The sequence below is a fragment of the Bos indicus genome, chromosome 2 (assembly GCF_029378745.1).
Source record: "Bos indicus isolate NIAB-ARS_2022 breed Sahiwal x Tharparkar chromosome 2, NIAB-ARS_B.indTharparkar_mat_pri_1.0, whole genome shotgun sequence".
Lineage (NCBI taxonomy): Eukaryota > Metazoa > Chordata > Mammalia > Artiodactyla > Bovidae > Bos > Bos indicus.
The window spans coordinates 32781601-32796698 of NC_091761.1; the positions used below are offsets into that span (position 1 = coordinate 32781601).

The following is a 15098-nucleotide window of genomic DNA, read 5'->3' on the forward strand; positions in this document are numbered from 1 at the left end:
AACTTAAGTCTGATTTGGTGAATTGCTACTGCTGTGATAGAGTTAATATGCCTCCCTAAGTGCCTGGTTTGCTACCAGATGGAAAAATTAACATTTTTTTTTCATTATAAACACAAAAATCATGGATGACAGATAGTCTTCCATTTTAAAAATGAAAATCCGAGACATAAAAACTCTCCGGCTAGGTCAAATAGCTCCCAGCCAATCCATGAAAAGGTTTGTGTAAACTATGGACAATGGCTTTGATACAATGTTTCATGTTGAGATGATCATAATTTCCTATAGAGTTTAGTTAAAAATACAAATTATCTTTTATTTCCTAATCAAACAAAACAGTGCATTAGATTTTGAATTTTTTCCATTTAAGTACTATTTTCCAGTATTTTTACATATTTTTATACATTTTTCATGTATAATATAGCTGTTTTGAAGTCCATTACACTTTTGTTTCTAATGCTATTTTCCTTTTCTCAAAATGTCATTCTCTAAACCATAGTTTCCTTACCTAATATTCTTTCTTCACTCTAGTTCCTAACTTCCAAGTACACTTCCAAAAGAAGATAATATTCATTAAATATAATTTAAAAAAAAAAATAAAGAAAAAATGTAATTTTAGAAACAATCAACTCAGCTGTAATCTGTGAATATTTCAGTTAAAAAACACAAGAGTCTATTTCTATATGACTCATAATGATTATATATATGTGCACAAGTAAAAACATATTTATTTGTCTTTCTAATCTTTTATAAGTAAGGCTATCTGTAAGTATAAGAAATTCAAAAAATAACCATACTGGATGCTCAATTTGCTAATTTCCCCAATTATTGTTAACTGTAATGTATATGTCTCTCTAAAGTATCTTTTCTCCTATCAAACCATTAATTATTTTTCAATACTTCAAATAAATGATTGTAACATATGGCTGATTTTGATAGTCATTATCTCAGCCTCTTCCTCTAAGATTATGAAAATGAGCCTATGATAATGAAAAAGGGTATATAATTTCCTACACACAGTGTGAACCAAATATTTTCCTCAGCAAAATTCTTACAATCCTAGAACCAGGTCATCAAAATTTTATAAAAAGTCTTAATCATAAATCTGATAGATTAAATACTATTTTAAAGCTAAATGTTGAGTATATATACATATTAATCATTCAAGTTGTATTAAGCACCATGAATAATTTGTTTTTGAAAGGAAAACATATGAAAAATATAAAATAGCAAATGAATAAGTTCCCATATATATTGGATTAAATGAAGATACCCCAAAAGACATGTCCACATCGAATTCCTAGAAACTGTAAATGCTATTATACTTGGAAAAAAGATATTTTACAAATGTAATTAAATTAAGGTTCTCGAAGACAACATCTAGATTAGCTAGTCAGTTCAGTCTCTCAGTCGTGTCTGACTCTGCGACCCCATGGACTGCAGTATGCCAGTCTTCCCTGTCCATCACCAACTTTCAGAGCTTGCTCAAACTCATGTGCATCAAGTTGGTGATGCCATCCAACAATCGCATCCTCTGTCGTCCCTTTCTCCTGTCTTCAGTCTTTCCTAGCATCAGGGTCTTTTCAAATGAGTCAACTCTTCACATGAGATCGCCAAAGTACTGGAGTTTCAGCTTCAGCATCAGTCCTTCCAATGAATATTCAGGACTGATTTCCTTTAGGTTGACTGGTTGGATCCCCTTGCAGTCCAAGAGACTCTCAAGAGTCTTCTCCAACACCACATTTCAAAAGCATCAATTCTTTGGTGCTCAGCTACTTTATAGTTCGACTCTCACATCTGTACACGACTACTGGAAAAACCATAGCTATGAATAGATGGACCTTTGTTGGCAATGTCTCTGCTTTTTAATATGCTGTCTAGGTTGGTCACAGCTCTTCTTCCAAGAAGCAAACATCTTTTAATTTCATGGCTACAATAACCATCTGCAGTGATTTTGGAGCCCAAGAAAATAAAGTGTGTCACTGTTTCCACTGTTTCCCCATCTATTTACCATGAAGTGCTGGGACTGTTTGCCATGATCTTAGTTTTCTGAATGTTGAGTTTAAACAAGCTTTTTCACTCTCCTCTTTCACCTCCTCAAGAAGCCCTTTAGTTCCTCTTTGCTTTCTACCATTAAAGTGGTATCATATGCATTATTTGAGATTATTGATATTTCTCCCTGCAATGTTGATTCCAGCTTATGCTTCATCGAGTCCAGCATTTCGCATATTTAACTTCAGGTAAGTTAAATACGCAAGGTGACACTATACAGCCTTGATGTACTCCTTTTCCAATTTGGAATCAGTCTGTTGTTCCATGTCTGGTTCTGATTGTTGCTTCTTGACCTGCATACAACTTTCTCAGGAGGCAGGTCATGTGGTCTGGTATTCCCGTCTCTTTTAGAATTTTTCACAGTTTGTTGTGATCCACACAGTCAATTTTGCATAGTCAATGAAGCAGAAGTAGAAGTTTTTTCTGGAATTCTCTTGCTTTTTCTATGATCCAGTGGATATTGGCAATTTGATCTCTGGTTCCTCTGTTTCTTCTAGATCCAGCTTGAACATCTGGAAGTTCTCGGTTCACGTAGTGTTGAAGACTAGATTGGAGAATTTTGAGCATTACTTTGCTTGCATGAGAAATGAGTACAATTGTACAGTAGTTTGAGCATTCTTTGGCATTGCCTTTCTTTAGGATTGCCTTTCTTTGGGATTACCTAGGTTGGTCCTAAATCCATAATATGTCCTTAAAAGAAACACTCAGAGGAGAAGAAACAGGGCAGAAGAGGAGAAGGCAAAAATAAATAAGCAAAGGTTAGAGAGGTATGGCTACCAATCAAGGAATGCCAAGGGTTGCTGCTGCTGCTAAGTCACTTCAGTCTCGTGTCTGACTCTGTGCGACCCCATAGATGGCAGCCCACCAGGCTCCCCTGTCCCTGAGATTCTCCAGGCAAGAACACTGGAGTGGGTTGCCATTTCCTTCTCCAGTGAAAGTAACCACAAAAAGTTAGGTGGGAAGTATGGAATGGATTCTCTCCCAAAGCCTATAGAGAAGCATGGCTGACCTTGATTTCAGGCTTCTGAACGCTGAGAGGATAAATTTCTGTTGTTTTAAGCCACCTGGTTTGTGGCAATTTGTCAAAACAGTCTCAGGAAATGAATACTACATAATCTAGAGAGTACACAGAAATGATCTGAATTTATAGAGCATGACCATTCTCCTTTTTTCACTGAAAGGAAGTCAGTTCCTTATAATTACAAAGTTACAGAACTCACAGAAAGAACTGTTATATTGGGATTTCATTTATATTTAGATAAAACAATTTTTCACAATTGTATAACTACATTGAAATACACAATTGTGGTAACGATAGTGGCATAAAAAAATTAGTAAATCTATCAAACAAATGAGTGACAGTATGAAGAGTTTATTTTATATATTTATTACAAAGTTATCAGAGTCTAGTGGATTAAGAGATCAAAATTTCCTATCAGAGGTAACATTCAACCATAAAAGCTAATAACTTGCTTCTACTGTCCTCACAGTAAGTTCAGCGGTGAACCACATAATAAAATTTTACAAACTTGAACCACGAGCATCCCAAAGGCCCTGAGGAGAAAAAGAGCTGACATGTTTCAACAACTGAGAGCAAATAACAAAACCCCCAAAACTCATGTGTTGAGAATGTCATGTGAGCAAAATGGGCACATACAAAGAAGTCTAAGTGTTCAGCAAGATCCAAAGCATGCAGGCCCAGGTTTCTGAAGAGATAACAGTGGCCTATGCTAAGTTAGGCAAGTAGGAAGCTATCTTGGGACTCAGTCCCTACTTTACTCATTTTTTGTCCTTAAACCCTAACAGTGTTCTTGGGACACAGTGAACATTGTTATACAGTCTTAATGAAAAAAATTAACTTTTCAAATAAGACTTCAATGTCTACTTGAAGATAATCTATTTTGATCAAAACATGTTACTGTTAGTTCCTTCTACCACATGGTAAGTTACTTAAGATCCTTTCACTATTATATCCTAGCAAGTAGTAGTAATGCTCAGGAAATAATGTTGAATGAATAAATGAAACATACAATTATTTTTCAGTGAAATAGTTCATGCCCTTTTGGTAGTGACTAGGAGATTAGGGCCAGATGAGTGTCTGAATTAACTTGGGTTATTTCATGTGCAACTGGTAATGTTAGTACTGGTCTTAGTGACATTGTTTGCATTGTATGTGAAATATCTTGTTGTTTATAAAGTGTCTTTTGGTTCTAAGTGTGCTTTTCCTTGGCCTGCTCTTCTTTCCAGACCTAACACCTCTACCAAGCCCAGGCTATCTGATGCTTCTTTCCATAGCCACTACACTAAATTTCTTATATAGTGTTAGTCACTCAGTCGTGTCCAACTCTTTGCAACCCCATGGACTGTAGTATTTAAGTATTCCTTTCAGCATCTGTTTGGTTGTGCATGTATGTTTGTACATCCCTTCCTATTGTATTACATACCTTTTTATTTTTGCAATTTTTTGAACTAAACGGACTATAATGTAAAAGGCTCCTCTGTCCACAGAATTCTCCAGGCAAGTATACTAGAATGGGTAGCCATTCCCTTCTCCATGGGATCTGCCCAACCCAGAGACTGAACCCAAGTCTCCTGCATTGCAGGTGGATTCTTTACCTTTTGAGCCACTAGGGAAGCCTCACACTTCTTATAATTGACAAACTAATTACAAATGCTCCTTCAAGCCTTTTTTTTTTTTATACTAGTCAATAGTTTATTAGTCTAATTCTGGCAACCATACACACATCAACGAAATAAACTTGCATTTTAATGTAGCATTTTATTTATACTTTTCACTAATTAAAACTGTCTTTCAATTTGTTAAATTAAATGTTTATAATAATACCATTACACAGAGAAAATCAGAACTTCTAGAGCATGACCATAATTTCTCCTTTTCTTGGTGAAAGGAAATCCGTTCCTTATAATTACAAAGTTATAGAATTCACAGAAAGAACTGTTATATTTGAAATTCAGTAATATTTACACAATAATTTTTTTTATTTGTATAGGTTGTTGAGGATCATTTCAGTTACAAGCTGATTCAAGCTTTTACATTATAGTCCCTTTAGTGCAAAAAATTACAAAAATAAAAAGGTATGTATACAATAGGAAGGGATGAACAGACGTACATGCACAGCCAAACATGCTGAAAGAAATATTTAAAATACTCACAGAACTTTTTTCAACATTATGACATTAAACAATCCTTTGTCAACCCCCAGAAAATCCTATGCTTTTGGAGACAAAAATACTTATTAGAATTAAAAATTTTCATTCAAGAGTATGGTATTTATTTCTGTATATCTGAAGAGTTATATTCAAGCTTAAGCTTAAGCTTTAAGATAACAATAGTGTAAGCTCTAGGGTGGAACAAAAGAAGGGGGAAAATCCCAGAAGTTCTCAGAGGTAGTTAGGGGGAAAAAAAAGGAAAGATAGGAGAAATGAGGGAATCAAAGAAAAAAGAATGAAGATTCAGGGATGGGTAAATCTCCTCTTTACTTAGCTTTTCAAAAGGTTTGTGATAACCAGCTTTTGTGTAAATGGATTTGATGGCTCTGGGCTGAAGGTGACTGACAGCTGAATCTAGGCCCCTGGAGAAGTGTCACTCTGGGGACTGCCATTGTTGCAGATTGTTTCTTCTGACTGACCCAGAAGAATCATTATCTAAAGGGGACTCTAAAAACAACCGTCCCCACCCCAAGCAGCCCAAGAGCTACAAGCAAGCAACTTAGCTTCTCTTGAGCAGTAATTACAAAAGCTAACAAGGGGTGTAACTGAGTTAAGTCTTTCTCCAATCCACGATTAAAAAAAAAGATTAAAGTAGTCAAGTAGACAAAGATTTTTCCCTAGCAAAAATGTCTGATGCGTTGTTGCTGGAAAAATAAATAGACTTCCAGGTCCTCCTCGGAAGCGCTTAACTGAAGAGGGTATTTGTAGGTAAACGTTTCAGTCTTTTTTATTAAAGTAAATGTGTTTACTTTGGGACTACTTCAGCTACTTTGTTGCTAGTGAGCTAAAATCTGGCCTTATTGCCTTAATATCATATAAAACAAATTTCTTCCAAACCTTGCTGTCACAATGGCAATAGGGTATCTCACTCATCCAGCTCCGACAGAATTCTGCCCCCAAACCCTGACTTTTCCGTGCCACCAGCAAGCTCCACAGGGCTGGACAATTTATGGTGGTGGCCTGCCAAGGCAGTAGTCATTTCTTCTTCCTTTACTAAAAAGGCTCCACATGCACGTACCATCAGGATAATAAAGTCGTTAGCATAAACAGAGTAGTTAATTGAAAATCCCCAAACTGATAAACCTGGCATTAGGCTATAACCACAATTAGGCTATCCTTAACAAATCACAAGCCTCAGGCAGAGAGCGGGACTTCCTGTCTGGGGAAGGAACCAATCAGAGAAAAGAATGGAAGCTACTAAGGGGCTTCTAAGGGCCTGGGCTTTTCTCGCGATGTTCCCGTTGGGCTGAAGACTTCTCTAAGGTAAAGAAACAGATATAACAGTCTTTTCCGAAACTAAACCTTATTCTTCCTTAGTGAAAATCAGCAAGTTTCAATTGTCTGTGACTTAAAATAATTTGGAAGTGTTTTGTAAAACAGCCTGATGGAGTTTGTTTTGCTGCCCCATTTGGTTCTTCATCCCTACTTTAACTGAAAGTGTTTGTAGTTAACTTTTCTTTACTCTTTTCTTTTTCTTGTTTGTATCCCCTTATTTCTGAATCCCCTTATTCTGTATCAAAATACTCTAGAAAGTAAGCTCCATGAGGCTAGGATTTAGCATAATGCTAACATAGTTAGAGGCAATGGCACCCCAGTCCAGTACTCTTGCCTGGAAAATCCCATGGACGGAGGAGCCTGGTAGGCTGCAGTCCTTGGGGTCACAAAGAGTCGGACACGACTGAGCGACTTCACTTTAACTTTTCACTTTCATGCATTGGAGAAGGAAATGGCAACCCACTCCCGTGTTCTTGCCTGGAGAATCCCAGGGACGGCGGAGCCTGGTGGACTGCCCTCTATGGGGTCGCACAGAGTCGGACACGACTGAAACGACTTAGCAGAGATAAATATACATTTGCTAAATTTTGATTCCTGCTTTAAAATGAATTTTTCTTAATCATTTCTCATTTTTTCTAGTAACTTATTACTTTAAAAATTAAGCTATTAGAGCCTTCAGATTTAAGAAATTAAAAGTCTACTGGAAAAAAACTGTCATTTTATTTTTTCCCTTAAAAATAAATTGTTGTTGTCTTGGGATATATTAGCTTTTGTGGGTTATTATATTTGATTGTTTGCAGAAATGTTTTTCTTTACAACTTGTAGTGGAACAAAGTGGAACAAGGTAGTGAAAGATAGATTCTTAAACCTGGGACTAGGACCTTGATTCATTTGTAATCAAGTCTGGCAAATTACTTAACATCTCTGAACTTCAGTGGACTCACCAATAATCATTTTTTAGCAGGGAGGTGTGTGAGGGTTTAGTGAGATAACATGTAAAATTCCCTGGTTCATTGTAGATATTCAATAAACAATGCTTTGGGTAGGATAAAACATTTGTGATAGTAAAATAATCTCAAAGTAAGCTAGAAGCTTAAGAACCTAACTGGAAAGCAAAAACAAAACAAAACAAAACAAAACACAAAAAAACAACTTTCAGATTCAGTAATACCAGCGGTTGGGATATGGCTCCAGGAATATTACTTAACCTCTGTGTCTATTATTGCTGCTGCTGCTAAGTCGCTTCAGTTGTGTCGGACTCTGTGCGACCCCATAGACGGCAGCCCACCAGGCTCCCCCGTCCCTGGGATTCTCCAGGCAAGAACACTGGAGTGGGTTGCCATTTCCTTCTCCAATGCATGAAAGTGAAAAGTGAAAGTGAAGTTGCTCAGTCGTGTCCGACTCTTTGGGACCCCATGGACTGCAGCCTACCAGGCTCCTCCGACCATGGGATTTTCCAGGCAAGAGTACTGCAGTGGGGTGCCATCGCCTTCTCTGGTGTCTATTAGTATTTGTAAAATGGTGTAATAAATTTCACCCACCTGGCAAAGGCCCTGTGTACTATTTAAAATAAGACAACAAGCCCCAGATGGAGTCACTTGTTCTAAGCCTTACCTCATCAAGCTGAGACTTACAGTTTTGACTCTCCCAGAAAGGAATCCTAAATCAGTCAATCAGGAATCACATGTGACCACTAGTTAGGTAATCTGCCTGATAGATCCTGTCATCCCTGAAGGAAAGTAACCTTGCAATAAACAACCTGGCTTTTTGGCCGAGTATAACTTCCTTGTTCTTGCTCCAATCTGCCTATAAAAGTTTTTCATTTTGTTCAGCTCCTCAGAGTTCTTTTCTGCATCCTAGACTGGATGCTGCCTGATGAGTATCAATTTTTGCTTCAAATAACTCTTAAAATTTTTAATGTGCCTGTTTATTTTTTAACAGTACAGTAGATACACCGTAGTGATTACAAATATTATGAAGTCAAATATTATTCTATTTTGTGTGATAAAATGCTGTTTTAAACAGTAGAATAAATTGATGTGCAAAAGATTGTGTTAATTAAACATAGGATTGTGTTAAATCATTAGATTCGTTTTCTCTGAACATTCTGTAGTCTTTATATTAGAGTTACTATTAACTAACACAGCTTGACAAATACTTCTTTTACTTGATTTGTATGTGGTGCTATTTTTAGTGAAAAATTATTCGAAATACACTGGTTAATAGAAATGGTATTCAGGAGCTTTTAATGTGGCTTTAGACAGATCAGACCTGCTTTTGAATGTTCCTCTGAAGTCTGAAATAATGACCATGTTGAATTCTCGGTCTAGCACAAAATATCTGGGCCAGGCAACCCCAAGAAGGTTGAGAATTCCAACTCAGTAGGAGACTGACCTATTCCTCAGAAAGTTCATACTCCTGCTGAAGTCCTGTTCCCCACAAAACACATGACTGAGCTGCAGATAAAAGTTGGGGTACCATTGTTGGAGGTTGAGGAATGAAGAAGAATTGGTAGAACAGGGAAAGCTGGTCTAGTAACAATGGCCGAATGAGGGGTAAAAACAATATAGCAATTAAATCATATGTTCTATAGATTTGCCTTATTAATTGTTAACTTGGTTTAGCTGTTGCCTCTATGACCTTAGAAAGCTGTTCGTTCTGTCGTGTTTGTTTACTTACCTGAAATAAGGGTGTAAGGCGAGTACTCTTCAATTAAAATATACCTTTTAAACACCTCATGTGTGTATAATATATGAATTAAAATTCTTCACACTATAATATATGAAGAATTTAAATTCTTAATACCTCTCTCTCAGCTTTTATGCTCACTAAAGGATTGGGAGACTGGATTAGGCAAAAAAAAAAAAAAAGAGAGAGAGTGTAAGCAGAATCAGTGTCCTCTTGAAATATATCTGTTCCGAATGATTACTCCCTCCTCTTCCTCCTCTCATATTTATTTGCTGATTTACTATTTGGGGAGCAAGGTTAACAGAAATCTCCCTAGTGACTCTTATCTTCACTGAGGTGCTCGCCAAGGTAGAGTTTTAGAAGATAATTCTTGAGGAAAACTCAGAATGAGTACAGGGGTCTCTTCTCTCTCCATTTTTAGGGAAGAAGAGAGCTAAATATATAATACTTATAAAAATTGAGCTTAAGTTTATGAGCAGTTTAAAGTGCCAAGTAGAGCTAGAATGATATAGAAATAAGGTCTCTGGACATGGAATTGGAAGGCGTTGGTGTAAGGCTTGGCTGTATCTCTTAACTAGTGTGTGACCTTTCCCATCTTTGTATTTCCTATTTCTTTGTATTTATTGTGGGGTGACATCTATTTCTTGTACCTCACCAGATTGTTATTGAAATAAAATATTATGTGTAGAACAACACACACACCATATATATGTGTGTGTGTCTAGGCTGTGTGTCTGGAAAATCTAACAGGTGGTTTTTGCAGTGTCTCAGTAGGAATTCAAGAAACTCTGGCGGAGTTTTTGGAGGCAGCCCCATAGGCAGCTCTATGTTTCTTCTTCCCTTGGACACAGCTCTACTTTTTATCTATAAGTAGATAAGCTGATGACACAACTTTCTTTTGTTGATTGTTAAAGGCTCTGCTGCTAGGAACAGAGTTTGGAATGTACATGTAACAAGTATGTTCACTCTTTAATCATAATAATAGCAACTGCAGTGTGTTTAACACTATGTAGAAAGCATTGCAATATCAAAGATACAGGCAAGGATGTTACTGTGAGGTAGGTCAGGTGACCATATTTAATGCCTTTCAAACTTTTGGTCTCCAGACTACTATATACAAAATTATTAATGACCCCAAGGAGTTTACCTAGAAAATCCCCTTAAATAGAAGAGTACCCATGCGTGCATATTCCATTAACCACCAGGGTGATGATGTCATCACATGTCATGTAGCCTCTGAAAAGTCCACTTGAACTCTCATGGGACAATGAAAGTGAAAAAAGCAATGTCTTAGTATTATTACGAAAACAAGTTTGACCTTGTAAGGCCCATGAAAGAGTCTTAGGGATCCCCAGGGGACCCAAGACCACACTTTGAGAACCACTGACACAGTATTTTGAAGGAAACACCAAGGTGCTGAATTATACATTAAGTCGGGTGTGTATTTTTTCCATCTCTGCTTGAGGCTCCATTGAAATTGGAATGATGATTGAGAGTCACTTTGAGGAGATTTTATGTTTTCGGTAGTATCATCACTCTTTACACCTGTGTTTTTAAATCTTTATAAAGTTATGTTAGGCTCTTTCACTGAAGCATAGCAGCCACTTTTCTCTCCAAAGAAGCAAAAATCAACCACCAATATCAGTTAAAATAGCATTTGGACCTCTCATTTAGCCATTGAAAAAACATCTTCATTTGATTGCTTATTTCTTTTATAGGTTTGTGTATTCCAAAAAGTCTTTTGTCACTCAATAAAGCGACCTTTCAGAAAGTTAGAGATACAGAGCAGCAGCAACACAGGTACACACACTTTCTTTTAACAGAGTGGCTTTTATTTTAGGACCTCCTTGAGAAAAGCAATGTAGTACTCATTTCTTTGAGCAATTCATTATAGTGCTTGCTTAATATTTCAATAATACATTTTAATTGGACACAATTTGCTCCTTTTGTCTAATTTTTTTACAAAGTTATCTGCCCATTTATAAGCAAAGACAAAGGCATGTTGGTTCCCAAAAGTACTTTTTCTGCTTCACTTTGAGGACATCTGTAGCCTGAATAGTTTTTAGTCCCTCCCAATAGGTCTCCTCTCAGCTGCTCTGTGTTTTTACATCTCTCAAGAGGGGTTAATTCTTTACAGCTGTATCCTGCCTTCCAAGAATCTAACATGTGCAAATTATTAATCTTTTTCTATTGCTACAGTAACTCCCCAGGCCATAAACACCCCCTACCTAAAACTGGCCCTTTTCCAAGAAAAACTTTGGTATTCTTTCCCTGGAAAGATAATTTGGTCTCCTTTGGCTTACATTGTTATTTAGAACAATTGATAAAATACAGAAATTTACTTCCAAACAATTACTTGCAAATAAAAATTTAATCTTAATTTTTCAATCTGTCCACTGTTGTATACTTTGTGTCTGAATTTTGCATTTCATTTATTAGAGAAATCAGCCTGCTTATATTTTCAAGAGTATACTTTTCAAGTTTTTTTTTTTTTTTTTTCTAAGTATTTTTCTAATTATATAAGGTAGGACTTTTTTATTAGGAGAAGGCAATGGCGACCCACTCCAGTATTCTTGCCTGGCAAATCCCATGGACAGAGGAGCCTGGTAGGCTGCAGTCCATGGGGTCGCAAAGAGTCAGACACAACTGAGCGACTTCCCTTTCACTTTTCCCTTTCATGCGTTGGAGAAGGCAATGGCAACTCACTCCAGTGTTCTTGCCTGGAGAATCCCAGGGACAGGGAGTCTGGTGGGCTGCCGTTTATGGGGTCCCACAGATTCGGACACGACTGAAACGACTTAGCAGCAGCAGCAGCAGCAGCAGTAGGAAAAAATAGTGTGTATCTTTTCCTTCAATGTAAGTAAATTACACTTTTTCAAGTATGACTTTCATGTACTTATACTTGCAATCTATATCATGCTTTTGTATATAAATATATTAATATTTATTTGTAAGGATGAAAACAAACTTAGAATATTATGGCAAGACAATTTATATTAATATACAAATGTTGACTATTCATAGTCCAGCTTATCAATTTACATCTAAAATATACTTTATTCTAGATTTATATATCCTTTTGGGCTTACTGAAAGATGGTCACTGCTTGGCCATTTCTCTCTGCCTCTATGACCTAAGTTTTGTTCATTTCTCAGCTAGTGGTTGAATACTCTTATGACACTTCTAACCTTCAAAATAGATCATTTATTTTAAAAGTTAAATATGTCTTTATAAAATATTAAGAAATTCTAGGAATTGCATTTCTCAGTGATTACATGCCTCTAGTGGTGTTCTGAGGCACAAGGCAGAGGGGCCAGTGATTTTTACCACCTGACAAGTGCAATAATCCCCTAGAACTGCAAGGCCTGAAGCATCTTATTGCTGTTATGAAACAGAATTTATAAATAAAAATAAGGAAAACAGCCAGAGCCATGCACTTCCTGGCTCCACTGACATTGATATGACAGCCAATCAGAAATTTCCATTTATGCCAAGATTGCCAAACCAATAATTTTAGCAATAAAGCCTGCTCCAAGAAGTATTAAAATGGTTTGCCTCTAATACATGTTTAAACACAAAGGAAGTTTAAAGGTAGGTTTGTTATAATTCAGACATACAATCATTTTAATATATACAGAAAACCTCCCTGTAGACCAATTAAAAGGAGCTTCCAAACAATGCTGACTCTTAATTCACATAATATTATAACTCAAGCAAGTTACATTTCAACATTTTTAGATAAGCTATATAAGAGTGGGAAAAAAGGATTAGGACAATAGTGAGATTTGAATTTCATTTTGTATTATTTCAACTGCATTTTAACAGTCTTTATGACCAAAAGAGGGAATAAGAATGCAGAAGGGACAAACTTGTATAGATTATTTTTTCATTACATGCATTATTCCAGTTTAAAAATGTTAGTCGCTTGTCGTGTTAACTAAGAATGCATTCACTAGTGTACATATCTAAAGCTGGAGTTAAACTGAGAATTTTGCAAGGGACAGATACAAAGAAGTGATTTTTTCCTTCTCTCTGTATATAAAAATAGAACTTTCAGAAATGTCATGGCTGACACATTTAGCTGCTGGACATTGAAAAACCTCTTTCTGACTCACAACCTGTGACTGGAACTCTGTCAGAGTAATCAAGAGATGTTATACTATAGAGCACAAGCAGTAGAAGAGGCTTTGCTATTTGGCCTTGTTTTTAAAGCAAAAGTGATTTAAATTTGGATCATAAATAAATGTTTCTTATACTCCTCATCTTTAAAATGCAGAAAAAAATTCATTGTGTAAGATCTTTGTACAGCTGTCTAATTCAGTGAGTATTTTTTAGGAGTATATGGACTACTGAAACAGCATAACATGATAAGAAAGAAACATGACTGAATAAATATGAAGAATTACTTTTCTGAAATCTTATTGCAATTAGTGATGACCATACCAAGGCTTCCCTGATAGCTCAGTTGGTAAAGAATCTGCCTGCAATGCAGGAGACCCCAGTTTGATTCCTGGATTGGGAAGGTCCACTGGAGAAAGGAAAAGCTACCCACTCCAGTATTCTTGGGCTTCCCTTGTGGCTCAGCTGGTAGAGAATCTGCCTGCAATGCGGGAAACCTGGGTTCAATGCTTGGGTTTGGGAACATCCCCTGGAGGAGGGAAAGGCTACCCACTTCAGTATTCTGGCCTGGAGAATTCCATGGACTGTATAGTTCATGGGGTTGCAAAGAGTCGCACATGACTGAGCAACTTTCACTTTCACTATAAAGGAATACAATGAACCTTAAAGGAACACAACCATATTTCAAAAATTGAAAGGCAGTTTTTGTATAATATTTGTCTTTCTTTGATCTCATATGTAATTAGAGTTCCTCTTTTTTCAAGAGAGATCAAGGGGTGTATGGCACACAGTATAACATATATTGCCCCCAGTACTCTATGAAATTCAGAAAAGCTGAGTATTCACATTTTATTATGTCTAATGAAAATTTTCACCAGTTCATACTTTAATAAAACCTTGTCATAATGTCAATTTTGTGAAAACAGAATATGACTAAATAGGCATTCACATGAACATCCATGAAATGATTGAAATAAGACTAGATGAGTTCTTAGTAAGTATTCACAAAATTCTTCCTGATATTTTAAAATTGCCAAATATTTACTTTCAGAAATAGTAACATCTAAATTTTTCAAGGTGAATGAATGACCTTAAGATATTTTCGGCTCAATGATATAGTTGATTATGTGATACTATTATAACTTAGGGGAAGGTATTCCAATTTTCAGTTGTTAATTGACTTCAGTTCAGTCGCTCAGTCGTGTCTGACTCTCTGCGATCGCATGGACTGCAGCACGGCAGGCTTCCCTGTCCATCACCAACTCCCGGAGATTGCTCAGACTCATGTCCACTGAGATGGTGATGCCATCCAACCATCTCATCTTTCTGTTGTCCCCTTCTCTTCCTGCCTTCAATCTTCCCCAACATTAGGGTCTTTTCCAATGAGTCTGTTCTTCGCATCAGGTGGTCAAAGAATTGGAGCTTCAGCTTCAGCATCAGTCCTTCCAAAGAATATTCAGGACTGATTTCTTTTAGGATTGACTGGTTTTATCTTTATGCAGTCTAAAGGACTCTCAAAGAGTCTTCTCCAGCACCACAGTTCAAAAGAATCAATTTTTTGAAGTTCAGCTTTCTTTATAGTCCAACTGTCACATCCATACATGACTACTGTATAAACTATAGCTTTGACTATACGGACCTTTGTCAGCAGAGTAATGTTCTGGCAGCCTCTTAGCCTGGTCAGTTAGATATGCCTTTTGCTCTTCTTGATATGCTTTTGTTTTTGTGCTTTTGCA

At 36.6% G+C, this 15098-nt stretch overlaps 1 long non-coding RNA gene across 1 annotated transcript in view; it reads left to right on the plus strand.

Annotated features, from left to right (window-relative positions):
- The first annotated feature begins 6509 nt into the window (after positions 1 to 6509).
- Positions 6510 to 15098, plus strand: part of LOC139187373 (uncharacterized) — a 37282-nt gene continuing 28693 nt past the window's right edge. The window contains exon 1 of the long non-coding RNA XR_011570946.1: positions 6510 to 6543. This is a non-coding gene — a long non-coding RNA (uncharacterized lncRNA). The remainder of the gene's footprint in view (positions 6544 to 15098) is intronic.